Below are 16,499 nucleotides of genomic sequence, written 5' to 3' on the forward strand. Positions count from 1 at the left end.
AACAGAAGATAACCAGTAGTTCATATTTCCACCATGGACCTTAAAATCCTAGCTACAGGAGATCCCTACAGCACTCATAGACCTTGAGTCCAGTACAGGGACCTGTATAAGTACACTCAACTACATTATTCCCGATATGAAATTCACAGTGGGTCCCCACACTGCGACTGTTGTTACACAATGCCATTTTGAGAATGAAGCCACCACAGAAGTGCATTCTGCACTGCATCTCCACATCCCTGGGGCTCCACCATCATCCTACCACATCCACCCACAGGCCTGCAGTGTTGTGACACCAGCTGGATCCAGTGGAGCAGCTGTGTCCCTGGCATCTGAGCCCATACTACGGGAAGTAGAAGATCCTTCACAGCACGGCAACTCTCCTTATTACAGAAGGAGCTTATGCACATATATCCTAGGGGCCCAAGTAATGGCCCACCCAGGTACCTCCATTAACTGCAACCCTATTGCCTACAGCAGTGGAGCCACCAGTTGCATGCTTTCATTCCCTCTTGGAGCCCAGGGACTGGTCTGTCAGGCATCCCAGCCTTAAGAGAAGCCACACCACAGCCTCCACAATAACCCTAACTTAGGGCACTAAGGCACTTGCAGACACCGCTGATGTGCCTTAGAGCCAATGAAATAATATAGAAACTACCCTACTTCTTCTACATAGAACTGAAGCGAAGCACCACACCCAAATGAAAGTATAGGACAAATCTACAGAATAAAGTTCTGTCAGCTTTCTTCAGTTTGAAAGCTTCTTCATAAAATTGAAAGAAACAACAATTCCACAAGATGTGCAGATATGAATGCAGGGGGATAGAAGAAACATGCAAAAGCAAAGAACATGGCACTTCTAAAGGAGCACAGAATATTTCAATAGTAAATCTCCAGGCAGAAGGAAATCTGTGTAATGCCTGAAAAGGAATTCAAAATAATGATCATAAGTAAACTCAGCAAGATGTAACAGAACACAAACAGACAATTCAAAATAAAGAAAACAATTCATGATCTGAATGAGAAATGTAACAAAGAAACAGATAATAAAAATAATCAAACAGAAATCTTAGACCTGAAGAATTCAAAGATTGGAATAAAAAAATACACTGTACCTCACACCGTACCCCATATATATGTACAATTATGAGTTTATTAAAAATTTTAAAAATGTATCGGGGATCCTTTATTTTTAACAATCCCCTAATTTTATAATTCTCTTAATATTAAAGAAATCATTGTATTGAATGATAAGCAATAATTATGGCATCTTTGACCCCAAAGCTTCAAATAACTGTGCAAAAACATTACATGTATTTTTTTAAAGTTATTAAATTGATAAACTGAATTTCTTCAGATTTTACTGTAAGTTCTAAAAGAAAAGTTTACTCTGAAAATGTTGCTCTAAATATTGCTTCAATGAATAATACAGTTGATTGTTTAAAACGTTGGTACAAAATTCATTAACTGAATTAATAAATTTAACACAAAAATATACTTTATTTGGGGGTTTGTAGATTTTAGGACATCACTTGTTAATTTCTAACTTTATATTTTAAAGTTATAAAGAAACATTTCTATGTTTATTTCTCACAGTATAATTATTAATCTTTTAAAAGTTTAAATTTATATTCAAATATATTTTAGTTATAATATTTTAATATTGTGAGTTATAAAATAGCATAAAATGCATAACAAGTGCTAGAGTCATTGTACAGATGCCATGATTATTAAAATAAAACTCTAATATAGAATAATAGCAGATTATAAAAATTCAATTTGATCCTAATTTATTGAAAGCAGCTGAGCTCTTAATTATTCACTTTGCCTCATAAAATTCAAGGCCAGTTTGTAATAGGTCAGGTAGGCCATGAAATCTAAAGAAATTAAATTGGGTCATATAAAAAGCAGAAATTTGCCTGAGGGCTAAGTAAAATCTTAGCAATGTGGAAAAAAAGGAGATTGGCAACTCATTTTACACATACATGAACATTTTTCATTTGTATGTTTCTGTGTTCACATAAGAAAGTCAGGATCTAAATAAGAGAGTAATAGAGCTCACAATGAACTTAGTAAGAATTAATTGGTAAAATCGTGCTTAATTTAGTTTCCAGGACATGTGTTCTTTTAAAATAGGCACTGATGTAAGAAACTTCCTTTCTGGAAGGTGTCACCGTTTTTGTCCAAATTTTGTAGTAATAAAAGGAAAAAAGTAGCTAAAACTGAAATGAAACATTTACTGTTCTCATGTGGCTTGTTGTGGCATTTTTAATCCCTATGTTATCCTTTTCTGTCTGTTGGAATACTACCAAGAGAAACAGCAGCTGAATTCAGATATGTACTTAGCAGAAAGAGAGTTAAATGTAAGGGACAGTGAATGGGGGTTGTGAATTTGGTAAAAAGAAATGCATTAAGAAAGGTGTAGGGATAGCATGTGAAAGGAGAAATTGATGGCAATATTAAATGAACTACTGACTCAATAATTAGTTTTCCTAGTAGACAGGTTCCCTAAAACAAATAGTTGTAGAACAGTTCACTTTAAAAAAAAGTGTAAATTGGCAGTCTTCTCTGTATTCTATAATAAGAACCCAAAATACAGAAGTACCCAATGAATAAACAAATAACGATTTCATCCAAACTTTTTGACGTTGATCACCAATCCACATTGAACCTAATTCCCTATAGAAGAGCAACAGAAAATATAACCGTTGAATGCATATATCTGGTTCCCATAGCCTTATTGTCTGAAGAGACTTCCTAGATACTTCATAATTCATCATGACTTCTTAAAATTGGTCCACATTTCAGGTACTTTGTTTGGGCAGACATGTCAGTACATGCATTAGATTCAAGTACATCTATTCTTTCCTTGATGAAGTTATTTTCATGCACAATGCCTTGCTCTCTTCATTTATCTTTTTATAAATAGCAACAAAAAAAAATCATGATTTTCCAAGACAGGGATCTATATTCAGAGTAGCACCATTTTAAATAAACATAGATTTTAATATATATTCAATTTACAATTATTTCCCTGGCCTTCTTTAATTCATGACATAAGCCAGACAATAAGGCTGAAACAAACTTAAACATTCTGCAATATATATAAACTATATATGTTTGTGTGTGTGTATATATAGATAAATTTAAACTTTTAAAAGACTAATAATTACATATATATATGTATGCCTTGTTGGTGTATAAATTACTTTTTCCCTGAAAAGTTGTAGGAATACATTTAGAGTTGGTACAATTCTCAATTTTCTTTTCTTTCTTTTTTTTTTTTTTGAGATGGAGTCTTGCTCTGTTGCCCAGGCTGGAGTGCAGTGGCCGGATCTCAGCTCACTGCAACCTCCACCTCCCGGGTTCAAACTATTCTACTGCCTCAATCTCCCAAGCAGCTGGGACTACAGGAGCCTGACACCACACCCGGCTAATTTTTTCCATTTTTAGTGGAGACGGGGTTTCACTGTATTAGCCAGGATGGTCTCAATCTTGTTATCCACACGCCTCGGCCTCCCAAAGTGCTGGGATTACAGGCGTGAGCCACCACGTCGCCAATTTTCAATTTTTTAAGTAATCACTTTTATTCTCTAACTAATTTAAAGTACATTATAACAAATCTCAAAATACATTATGTTTTTCATTTACAAACAAATCATTTCATGTAACCTTTTAAGGGTGGTTTGCACTGGTGACTCCTTCAGAAAAGTATGGAAAGGGGAGACTATGTGGCTTTATAGTGGAGAAACTTGACGCACACTACCACACACACAGGTGATCAAAGTTAATACTATGATAAGTCATGTTGATAGTACATGCCCTTGATATGATGACATGAGATTGGCATTTACTTTTGTAATCTCGCCTCTAAAATAAATGCATTACCTCAGTCTAATCATAAGGAAAACATCAGTCAAGCACAAATGGAGGAATATTCTAACAAAATCGATGAGATCTTCTCCAAACTGTCAAGGTTTTCACAATCAAGGTTGTCACTGAACCCATTTAAACTGTGTTACTATAGACCCTGCTGCATCTATACCAGCAATTCTATAGAAATTAATCACAATTCTCTTTGGGCTTCTGCTCAATAAAGAGGATTCATTTCTTCCTCTTACCTTCACTGAACCCAAGGAGCAGGAATGACACAAAGCCCAGGAACAGAATCTAATACTCTTCCTTCCTTTCTCTACTCCTACTTCTAGTCATGTTGTTTTCAGAAATAAAAATATTTCATTATTATTGACAATCTATTCTCATATTTTGTCATTGCTTTCCATTTTGATACCTAAAATAAGCCATTTGTGCTTAAAAGTCAAAAATTGCAGGGAGGGGTTGTTTGCTTGTTTGTTTAATTCAGTTATTCTAGAATAAATTTTCTAAATACAATGATTACTGCTAATGTGGTGGCCAGTTTGATGGAAGGTTACTGGAAGAAATAAAGCACATCCTAGGCAGCGGAAAATTAGTACTAAATATCTCATTATATCAATAGCTTTCTCTAGAATATTTAAGGCTTTCTCATTACCTTCAAATAAAGTCCACTTAATGTGATTTTCAAGTTGTTTTTTAAACTTATCCCAAGTATGTACAATAAATATACAATAAAATCTAATTTCTAAAATTGGTATTTTTATTAATAATATTTACATAACATGGTGGCTGTGCCATTGTCACAGCCTGAAATCTGATATTTGATTTTATCTAGCTCTCTAAATTTATATGTCGATTTAAATGTTCACATTAGACTTTTCTAACCACACCAGCTTACAGTGTACTCCAAATCTTTTTTAGGAATAAAATTGAATTTCTTTCATTTGATAATTTACTATGACTTGCAAGATGGCTTACATCTCTTGTGGTGTTATGGAATATTTGTAAAGCAAGTGTGAAACTTTGTTCTTATGGTATTTGAGTCTGTAATATATTTAAAAAGTATGTTAGACTCTGAGAATTTGAATGACTTGCTTATGATTACAACAGTGGCAGGCAGCAAGATCAAGAGTAGATCCACATATTATCCTGACTTGGAACTCCTGTTCTTGGCTTCACCCTTTCACTTTCTTGCTTTCCTTCTCCCCAGGAAAATTGGAAATATTTCTGTTTTTCTTGCACCTGTAGCTGCCTCTCTCAACACTGCATACAGAAATAAACCAAATAAGTAACCTATAATAATATAAATCAAGTGCTTATGTAATTGAACTTTCATAGAGACTAATATGAACAAGATGAACAGATTTGTCTCTGACCCATTTGTTCTCAATCCTAGTTCAGAAGTGAGCTCAACACACTCTTTGTGCTTGTTTTCTGTCAGATCTAGAGCAGTTTTTGCTTCCAAATGGAGATTACAAATGTTTGTCATAAAATATATTATTTTGACCCTCCTAATGATATCTTACCAATGGAAAAATGATAAAATATTTTAAAATATACACAAGGCAGTTATGTTTAATGAAAACGAGCATGTGAGAGCTTAAGGATTCTGACTCTTAGCTATGTACTCTAAAATGAGTGAAATTTGTCCTGTTTATTGATGTCAGTCCAGGCCAAGGAGTAATGTTGTAATTTTCAGCATTCTCAATAGCAACTATTCTAGTGCCATGAATACAGTATGAGCCGAATTAATTACTGACTTAATAAAATGTTGTATGGCCCACATGTCAGAGATAGTCAGGCTTGCTTAATAAATAACATAGTAGGTAATAGAATTGAGTAAATTTATCATTGGCATATTAAGTTCAATGAGATTGCAATTTCTTTATTCACACTACAGCAAAGACATAAGTATGACTCATGTGACAAACAATGCAGTTTCTTGCCCAGTATCGTTTTTGTCCTCTGTCTTTATTAATATAATCCTAATTTGGTTTGGAGTAGAAATGTGTTCAGTTTCCTTGGCTCCTTTGCCTCTATGATGGCTGCCATGGGGCAATAAGATGTCATTAGATACTGATTTGTGGGAGTGTCGCAACAGTCACTATGTTTTTTTAAAAAAAATAATAATAAAGGGACAAAGCATCCCGGCATAGGCCTGGCGACCTCTGTTTTCCTTTCTTTATCTTAGACTCTGACCAATGTGTGGTAGCAGCTTGTGAGTAGGAAGAAGGAAGAATCTCAGTCTCTTTTGGCATCATGGAACTATCCTGAATGGCTTACTTCCAGACTTTGTTATGTGAGAAAACAATTTATTTAAGCTGGATAATTGGGTTTCTTTCATCCTAAGCCAAACATAATTCCAACTATGGCATTCTTTTCAAGTCAAATCCAGTATTTGGTAAGAGAAATAAGGTACAAAGTAACCTTATTATCCATGAAGACTTGTGCTTAGGGATGTAGGTGGTCATAGTGTGTATGACAAAGTTCCCTATGGCTATCGTCCACTAGAAAGTACCAATTTCTCACAAAGTCAAGATCAAAGCCAATATTATTCTACAATACGTTTTCCCTGAGCTGTTGTTTACCAAGCTCTTTTAAATCTGAAATCAGAAGAGAGAATTTCCCTGAAATAATTAACAAGCCATCATTTGGCATTATTTTTGGAACAATTAGTTATTTCAAAATTTGAAAAGATAAATGATCAGTTAGGTCATTCACCAAGAAAAAATAAAATAAAATTAATTTTGAATTAAAATATCAAGTTAAAACTATTAAAAAATTAAAATTGTATAAAATTATTAAAATAACTCTAGCATGTAGTAAAATTATGTTTAATTCCTATGCAAGGTCCACATATAATTTATTATCTAATACCTGTGAACTTTTAATTCAATTTTGAAAATATTTTGCATTTTATTTATGTATTAAATAATTTTATTTAAAGTTCAGCTATATGCCTAAAGCTTTCATTAATTTAGTCATTAAATAATCACTGATGGTTTATTATGATAGAAATTATGCTGGCAAGATTTGGCTTGCACTAGTTCTTGAAAGTTTTTCCCTTCTCTTCTCAAGTCTGCAACAAGTAGCATGACAATTCATCTTGAAATCTGCCGTAGTAGGAATATTTACACCAAATAAATTGGCAAATGCTGAAAATAAGTTTTTGTGTGTGGGATGGGGTTGTGTGAGGGGATAAATGACTGTTAAGCATTTACCAGCACAGTATTGCAAAGAATATAAAGGTAACTAAGATGCCACTCTCTGCTTATTTCTTCAACAAATATAGTTTCAGCCTAATTTTATGCCATATAGTTGTTAGATTTCATTAAAATTGCAGATATGTTGCATGATCGTTTTATTCACTGATGAAAATTGTTATTGAATGTCCATTACTAGTGGTTATGTGGTGCTGCTATTTAGAGTTTACATTTTAGTGGACAAGGTCTTCTCCTGAAGATTTTTACAATATAGAAGGAGGTATTCTATCTGCTTAAAAACCACTGAAATGCAAGAAAGTATCTGAGAAGGCTAGGTGAAGGTGAAGTCAATGGGTTATGTAATTCTGAGCAAGAGAGAACACTTGTGAGTGAGCTGATAAACCATACAATGCTTCACTAAAGTGGTTTCATTTGTCCTGAAGTTTGATATTTGAAGAAGAAATCTTTAGCTAAAAGTTGGTGTGGGTGGTGGGCAGATTACTTCTTTGCCATTTTGAACTTATGACTCTTTTTTTCTTATTTTTGTTAAAATGACTTTCATGTATCTTTCCGCCATTAGGCTTTGAGAACTCTTCACAAGACACAAGATAAGTACTAATCTGTTTTGTTTCCTGGCATAGAAACTGTCACAATCCAAATTACCAATAAATGCCTTCTGGACTGAATTCAGGTGGGAGAAATAAAAGGAAAACTTGAGTTGTGTTTAGGAAATGGTGAGTACTATAATTTGGCTGGATAAAAGATTGTGAGAAGTAAAGTGTATTAAAAGAGATAAATAAGAAAAAGAAGTGAAGTCAGATTCTAAGACTTTATTACATAGAGAGGACCTGACCTTTTTTGTTCATGGGCATTTGAAAGGTATCTAGTAGTAGGAGAGAATAATCAAATCATGCTCTAGAAGGATAATCTGACAGCTGTTTTGAAGGTGACTTGCCATGCAGAGGCAAAAATGAATATTTAGAAAATAATGAAATAGTAGATAGCAAATAAAAATGGCTATCATGGGGCAGAAATAAAAATTTTAGAATACAGTAGATTTCAAGGTAGATAAAATAGGAAAATTGGGTATCATTATGTACAAAATAGGTGACTGAGAAGAAAGCAATATATTTTGAGCCAGAGTGACTTGGAATATGAGGAATCCACTTGAAGAACTAAGTAATTAAGAAAAGAACATACTTTTGGTTTTGTACACTTATTTTCTTTAAAAACATGAAGTTTTTGTATATGTTACAAACTTCATAAATGTATGAGATATGCATTAACAAAAGTTAGAATTCAACAAATTTTTCAAATGCATATATACAGTTATAGTTGTTTAAAAAGTATGGAATATATTTAAAGCAAATACTTTACTTTAAGATATATTGCTGAAAATATTTAACTTAAACTAGGCCAGGCATGGTGGCTCATACTTATAATCCTAGCACTTGAGGAGGCAGAAGTGGAAGAATTGCTTGAGGCCATGAGTTTGAGACCGGAGCTGGCAACACAGCACAACACCATCTCTTAAAAAAATAAATAAATAAAAATAAAAGTATATATATAACATTAATTAAACATAGTGCCCAATTTATTATTATCCTTAATCAAAATTTGTTTTCTAAAACCAATTGAGTTTCAAAATATTCATATTCCTTTAGTTAATGGAATATTGGTAAGATTGCCTTACTGTACTTTGGAGTTGTTTAGCAGTAGTCTTCCATTAATATGAAAAAATATATGACTAATCAAATTGATACACTATTCAATAAAGGATTAGAACCCAACTGATGTACTTCCAAAAGGCCCATTGAAATTATGTGAGTCTCACATACAGCTTAATGACTTTAGATGTGTAACCTAGAAAAGTACCTTATGCTATAAGTATATATTTAATATGATTGTTCTCTTTTAAATGGAAATAGAACACAAAGTCAAGTTTTATTTACAACCAGCTCACTTCCTGGACTTTGATGTGAAATAGTTATATTAACCCTTTTTCAATGACATGTTAACCATCTCTTGCCACTAGCCACTTACTAAAAGTGGGTTATTCTTATTCCTTGCTAAAATAAGTCCTGCTACTATATAGATGGTACTATAAAACCATCTATCAACTCACTTTTTCCATTCAAAAAAGAATCAGAGTAACACTTTTTTGTACCTCATAGGAACATTTTTAATAAAGAATAATACTTTAAAATGCTTTGAGTTGTTAAAAGGGACAATTTCTGATCAACAGTTTCAAAGGATCATTATGATAACAAATATACAAAAACTATAAAATGAACAATAGTTTTATAATACAATAAACAATAGACAAGACCCTGAGAGTTAAGTGAGTAAACCGCTAACTGGCATGATATGAGATTTACTTTAACTTCTACCAATTCCTTAGGTAAGCTTAACATAGATTCAGATAGGCTATTTGTTGGCTTTTCTTGGTTTAAAAAAAAAAAAAAAAAAAGACATTATACTAATTCTCAAAAGAGTTTCTTATCTTGTTTAAACCCATAAATTATTTATTTCAAGAAAGTATCATTAGGATATGGAAGAGCATATGTTCATATGTATATACCATTGTCAGCTATTATTAAAATATACAAGCATATTAAAAATTAAGAATCAAAAGAAAAGGATGTTCAAACAGCCACAAATATTAACAAAGCAAAAACTGACTATTCAGGAGACACATAAAACATACTGGACAACACATACAACATAATAAAAGTAATAAAATAAAAAATATTTTGACTACTTCTTTCCTAGTATATGCGTTTAGTAATAATATACAAATGAAGGAACTTAGAATATCATACAGAGAAGCCATCTGATTTTTTTAAAATGCAGACTAAATGATGTAGGATCATGGTGGGAATTAAAAATAGTTTTGTGGAGTTGAGTAGAACATATGTTTGTCTCATTGAATTTTTATTTCTGACTGATCAACTGATTAATAGCCCCATGAATTTTTAGATTCCACACAACTGAACATGTAAATCACATTTTACCTTTTTTACCCAAAGAATAATAGTGTGTTTTTATGAAGTTAACACAGATTCTCAGTTGGCCACATTAACAATTCACCCACTTTCCCTCTATGACAGATTGCACCCTTCAGATGTGAGCTGATGAATAGAACATGCACCTCATTAAGGCACAATTGGAGGTTAGTAAAATCCAGCTTTTGCATCAGAAGCCAACTTCTTTATGGCAGCTAATCAGAGTTTATTGATAATACAGTTTATAAATGAAGAATACCATGACCATTGTACATGGGAGAGCCTTTATGTGTATTTAAAAATGGTAGTCAAAATTCTAATTCTTGGAATTTTAATCTAGCCTGGTAATTAAACAAATTACGCTATTGTTTTAGGAAAACAAATGTTAAAGCAAAAATGCAATTCTTAGAATAACTGATAACTCTGGCTCTAAATATGTCCTAAGGTCTTTTTTTTTAAAGGTTTTCAATGATGGTAATGCATATTAAGAATCTGAAAACCTTTTGCTACCACTCCAGTCCATGCCATGAATAGCTTTGACCAGAATTATTACAATGACTCACGAGTTGAGTCCCACACTTCTACCCTTCATCCCTACAGAATACTCTCAGCACAGCATACAGAGTGATTCCTTTTAATAGTTCAGACCATTCCCATATTCAAAACCCTAAGTAAAAGGAAAATTTCTTACAATGGCCAAAATCTCTACATAATGTGTCCCATACTCCACATACATCTCTCTAATCTAAATTTTTTGCTATTCCTCTGCTGTCTCACGTTTCTCCAACTATAATGGTCTTGCTTTTTACCACCTTGTTTAGTGTGCTTCCATATTAGTGTATTCTGAAGATTCTTTTTCCTGTATTTCTACATATCTGAGTCTCTTACACACTTCAAATAACCTTTTCATTGATGTACCATTCCTAACCTGCTCTACTTTACATTATAACAGTTGGGACCTTCTCCTTCATGTATAATTTAATTATTTATTATCTTTATTGCATACTTCCTTGCAGGAATAAAATGTTTTAAAGGACAGAGCTTTTTCCTTGCTTTGATCACTGATGAATCCCAAGAGCTAGAAAAGTGGGATATAGTAGGTAGTTAATAAATATGTATGGAACTAATGTATGAAGACTTCCCTATAGTTGGAGGGTGAGAAAAAGTGATCATCCTTTGCTATATCAGGAAAAACAACCTGGCAATAAAGCTTAGAATGCCAATTAGATAGTGAGTATAAATAATTAAACCACACACTGAAAAACAAGACAAGTACTTACTAAATGTCTTCTTCTCTATATGCTTTAAGTGTCTGTTCCTTTTCTTGGCAGATTATAACAAAAGCTACTGAGCAGTCTTTGTGTAAGCAGAGATTGTGGTTGATCATAATAAGTGAGTTAGTCAAGAGCAAAAACTCACAACTATTTTCTCTTAAATACTAAATTCTGTGTGATTTGTATCAGAACATTTTAAATAAATATAAAAGAGCATGTTAGACAATAAAATAATCTAAACTTCAAGTGTACTAAAAATATCTATCTCTTAAGATCATTTGCATATAATATGAATCATATAGGAACATAGTATATTCAATAGTGCAGAAAACGTGTCATTCAGCTTCTTTGAGAGAGTCTATAATGTAATGGAAACCCAATGTTGGTTTAGAGCTCACATACTCTGTAAATGCATTCAGTTAAAATGTCTTCCTGCTTCTGCTGTTGAAGAATATATTTTTCTCTAGAAAGTATTAGTCCCTTCAAGAAAGCAACCAACTAACCACTGAAAGTCCCCTCTCTATCAGGAAGAGCAGAGGGCTATACTAGTGTGTCAAGGTCCACAGAAACTGATGGAAGAAGCCTTGCAAGCTTAAAGTGCATCATTCTAATAAAAGCAAATGAAATTAGATAAAAGCTGCATTCATTAAACTATCATTTCATTTTTTAATATGAGGTACATTAATATTGACTGTACTAAGTAGTTCAATGGTACATTTGGTCCAAGGTCATAGTATAGCAATGTAGGTTTCCTTTGGAAAAACACACACACACACACACACACACACACACACACAGAAAATATTTCAGCTTTCCTTTTTTTTTAATTAAAAAAGACAAGTAAAAATGTGAATACTGCTTTGAAACTTTATCTAACTAAGCACAAACCACATGGAAAGATGCATAAATGTAAAATTAACTTTTTGCTGTTCAGAAAAAGAATTTGGATTTGATAGCAAGTGAGCTAAAATAAAAACATGCATAATTTACACTACAGATGGGTATATTATCTGCATTAAATGATACCTAGCGATTTCAAGGAGAAAGAAAATAAAGTGACAATCAACATTAAGAAGGTGGCAGAAGTAATCAAACACATGCCATGTGTAAGAAAAGGCATAATGAAGTTTCCATAAGAATCTTTTTTTCGTGACTCAGACACCAAATAACTGTTTCACAAGCTTCAGCAGAAGTTCCACTGCACTTATCAATAATGCATCCAGCTTCAGCTTTAGATATTAAAACAAGAGGAAGTTGCCTGTATCAAAGAATCAAAGCTGAAACACATTATACTATGGAGCTTAAAACCAGACACGAAAAATGTGAGTGTGAAGGAGATGGATAGTGTGCAGATGCAAAAACACTTTTCTTGAAACTTAAGAATAAATTAGCAATAAGGCATAAGGCCTTAAATTTTACAAATCATAGTTAAACCAAAGATTCCTGGGCCAGAACAAAATGTTTGCCATTGCAACAATATCTATTAGGCAAGGAAAGGATGGAGGGCATTGCAATTTGAAGCATTTGCTTTGCATGAAATAATTTCGTTGGCAACAACCATTGTGTTTGTTGAAGACCTCTACAGAAACATAACTATATTATAGAACTTTTTGGTTCTGAATTGAAGCACATTAATAAAGGAAAAGAGTGCAGTTAGCATTACCAGTTTTGATATTTATACTCACAGAGAATCAATATGGCCCCAGTGATAATTCATAAAAGTTATTATGGAAAAAACTCATCATTACAAGTTTAACTAATGTAGAATGATTTCTGTTGTGGTTTAACGGTTAAATATTATCATAGGTGGATGATACTTTAACTTAGTTGATTCTTACCATTTTGTATTGCTTTTTTGTTTAGTAGTATTTCACTAAAACATTCTAGGTATGTCTCAGTACATTCAGGAAAGTAAAATTTATAAAAGTCCATAGTATATGGCACTATAAGTTTCTAATATGTAAGTGAAAATTATCTCTTTATCAATTACTAGCAAATAAATTAAAATAAACATTCTGTGATTCATATTTGGTTCTATGAAAGCCAGACAAATGAACTTCAAATCTAGATAGAGCTATTAGGTAACAAAAATGCAGAAGATTTAGCAGATGGTAATTACATATGTAAAATGCATGCTTTGAAAGTGCCAAAACTTTAAACTTGAGTAAGTTTTAGAAACTCTTTTTTGAGGGTAATCAGGGCACTATTTTCCAATTTTTTTATCTTTAAAATTTGCCTCAATTATAACTACACTTTCTGGACTCAGGACTCTTAATTAAAGTAAAAATGTTAAAGCAGATAGTGTTTATATCTGGATCATTTTCAGGCCTCATTGATTCAGACTATATTGTATCTAAATATCAGGGTAGTCATGTGTTTCTATCTAACCTCTTCTTTAGGCCCACTTATAAAATTTTAACTGTAGTAACACTTAAAGAAGAAAAATACCTACCAAGATAAAACTCCAGAAATAAAAAAGTGAATTAATATATTTGTGTCCATCTAAAAATTATCCTTACAATAAAAAATATTATTTTTCCCTTTAATTGTCAATATAATATTTCTAGATAGTGACTTAGTTTTCCAATGGGAAAATTATTAAAACTCATACTTAGAAATCTTGTAAAATGTGGTCATTGTAAGCCATTAATGATACAGGTAAAAATAATTATTTTGACAGAGTGGTTGGGAGGCCGAGGCGAGTGGATCATGAGGTCAGAAGATCGAGACCATCCTGGCTAACACAGTGAAACCCCGTCTCTACTGAAAACACAAAAAAATTAGCCAGGGCGTGGTGGTGGGCACCTGTAGTCCCAGCTAGTCGGGAGGCTGAGGCAGGAGAATGGCGTGAACACCGGAGGCGGAGCTTGCAATGAGCCAAAATCGTGCCACTGCACTCCAGCATGGGAGACAGAGCGAGACTCTGTCTCAAAAAATAAATAAATAAATAAAATAAATGTATACACACTATCCTACTTTCATCTAAATTGAGGATAATAATTTTTTTAAGAGTGTTGTGTGGTTTAAGAGTCAATCAACAAAAAGCAGTAATAATTCTGCCTGGCATATGGTAAGCAATCAGTAAATGATAGTTTCTATTATTTTTTAAAGCCTGTTTTATTTATTCTTAAACACACACACACACACACACACACACACACACATACATTTATTTTAATTTTTGAGACAGGTTCTCACTCTGTCACCCAGGCTGGAGGGCAGTGGCATGAGCTTCCCAAAGTGCTGGGATTACAGGTATGAGCTACTGCTTGTGGCTAAACATAAATTCTTAAGAGAGCTAAACTATTACTTTTTTTGTACTGCAGCCTGAAGCATATTTTAAGCAAGGTTATTTTAAGATTTTACACAGCCATTGAGTACTTTTATTACTCCATGAATACATAGCTTATATGGTCAATTATGTAGATGAAAACATTGTTTTACCTTTGTTGTTGATATGCTGCAATAATGTTCAACAATGTAATGCTTTTGCATTTGTTTTTGCAGTTCGTGTTAATGTTTATTTTTCCAGAATAATTATCTGCAACAATCAAGACCAATTGCATTAAGACAAAAAGTTTACCAAATGACAAGATCATTACATAATTTACAACTCTGTTGATAGTGTACCTATATAAATAACGCTAAGTATGTATAATGGGTACACTGTACATACTTCAAAATTTGCCATTTAATTGCATTCTATGGTAGCCCATTTGATTAATATGGGCAACAATAGTGTAAATTGGCAAAGCAACTACTACATGTGTAAACAACGCCACTTCATTACTTTACTTAGCTAAATAAAAGCGAAAGTTACCCTGGAAGTAGTCTGGAATTGTCTTTTGCAATCTGGTCTTTTTTCACCTTAATATTAGGAGCTATTTTTCACAATAAACTTGATCCTTTTCTTATAATTATTTGTGCCTAGATATTACTTCCTCCAAGTGATTGAATGGACTCTTTGTACATAAAAAAAAGGCATGATGGAATACTTGTGTTTCCCCAAAGTTCGTGGTTGAAACCCCACTCTCTAATGTGATAATATTAGGAGTTGGGGTCTTCCTGTGGCAACTAGAATTAGATGAGATCATGAGGATGAAGCTCTCGTGAATGGGATTAATGTCCTTATAAGAGTCTCCAGAGATCTTGCTTCCTTTCTCCCTCATGTGATGACATGCAGAAGACTGCTTCTATAAAACAGAAAATAGGCTGTCACCAGTCATCAAATCTGCTGAAACCTTGTACCTGGACTCCCTGGCTTCTAGGAGCTTCTGTGAGAAATAAATGTTTATTGTTTAAGTCATCCAGTTTATGATATTTTGCTCTAGAAGCCTGAATAGACTAAGACAGAGTTTTCTCTGGTTTCTAGCAATTCTTTTTGTTAAAATTAAAGTGAGTGAAAACAATAAATTGCTCAGGAAATTAAAAAGAAAACAGAATAAAATAGAACTCTTGAAGCCAGAAATTCAAAAGTTATTTGAAAATAGCATTTCATTATAATCAACAGAATTATTAAAAATAAATCTAATCTATTGTAAATTTAACAGTATACCACAGTTCATTGTAACGGAACCACAGAAAGAGCATTCCACTAGGTTGAACAAAAAAAATTTCTGTTTATTTTTTAAAACGTTTATATATATATATATATATATATATATATATTTTTTTTTTTTTTTTTTTTTTTTTTTTTTTTTTTGAGGCGGAGTCTCGCTCTGTCGCCCAGGCTGGAGTGCAGTGGCCGGATCTCAGCTCACTGCAAGCTCCGCCTCCCGGGTTCACGCCATTCTCCTGCCTCAGCCTCCCGAGCAGCTGGGACTACAGGCGCCGCCACGTCGCCCGGCTAGTTTTTTGTATTTTTTAGTAGAGACGGGGTTTCACCGTGTTAGCCAGGATGGTCTCGATCTCCTGACCTCGTGATCCACCCGTCTCGGCCTCCCAAAGTGCTGGGATTACAGGCTTGAGCCACCGCGCCCGGCCAACGTTTATATTTTTATGACAGATGTTATTAGGCAACTTGAAAAATCCTATATACTAATTCAGTTGACTCTAATGATTTTACTGTCTCAGTATGTGCATATTTTTCATCATGAAAACAAATAATTGTGCTAAAAGATAGTCTGTGTAGTGAAATACAT

Source organism: Trachypithecus francoisi, unplaced genomic scaffold (assembly GCF_009764315.1).
Source record: "Trachypithecus francoisi isolate TF-2019V2 unplaced genomic scaffold, Tfra_2.0 Lachesis_group15, whole genome shotgun sequence".
In the NCBI taxonomy this organism is placed as follows: domain Eukaryota; kingdom Metazoa; phylum Chordata; class Mammalia; order Primates; family Cercopithecidae; genus Trachypithecus; species Trachypithecus francoisi.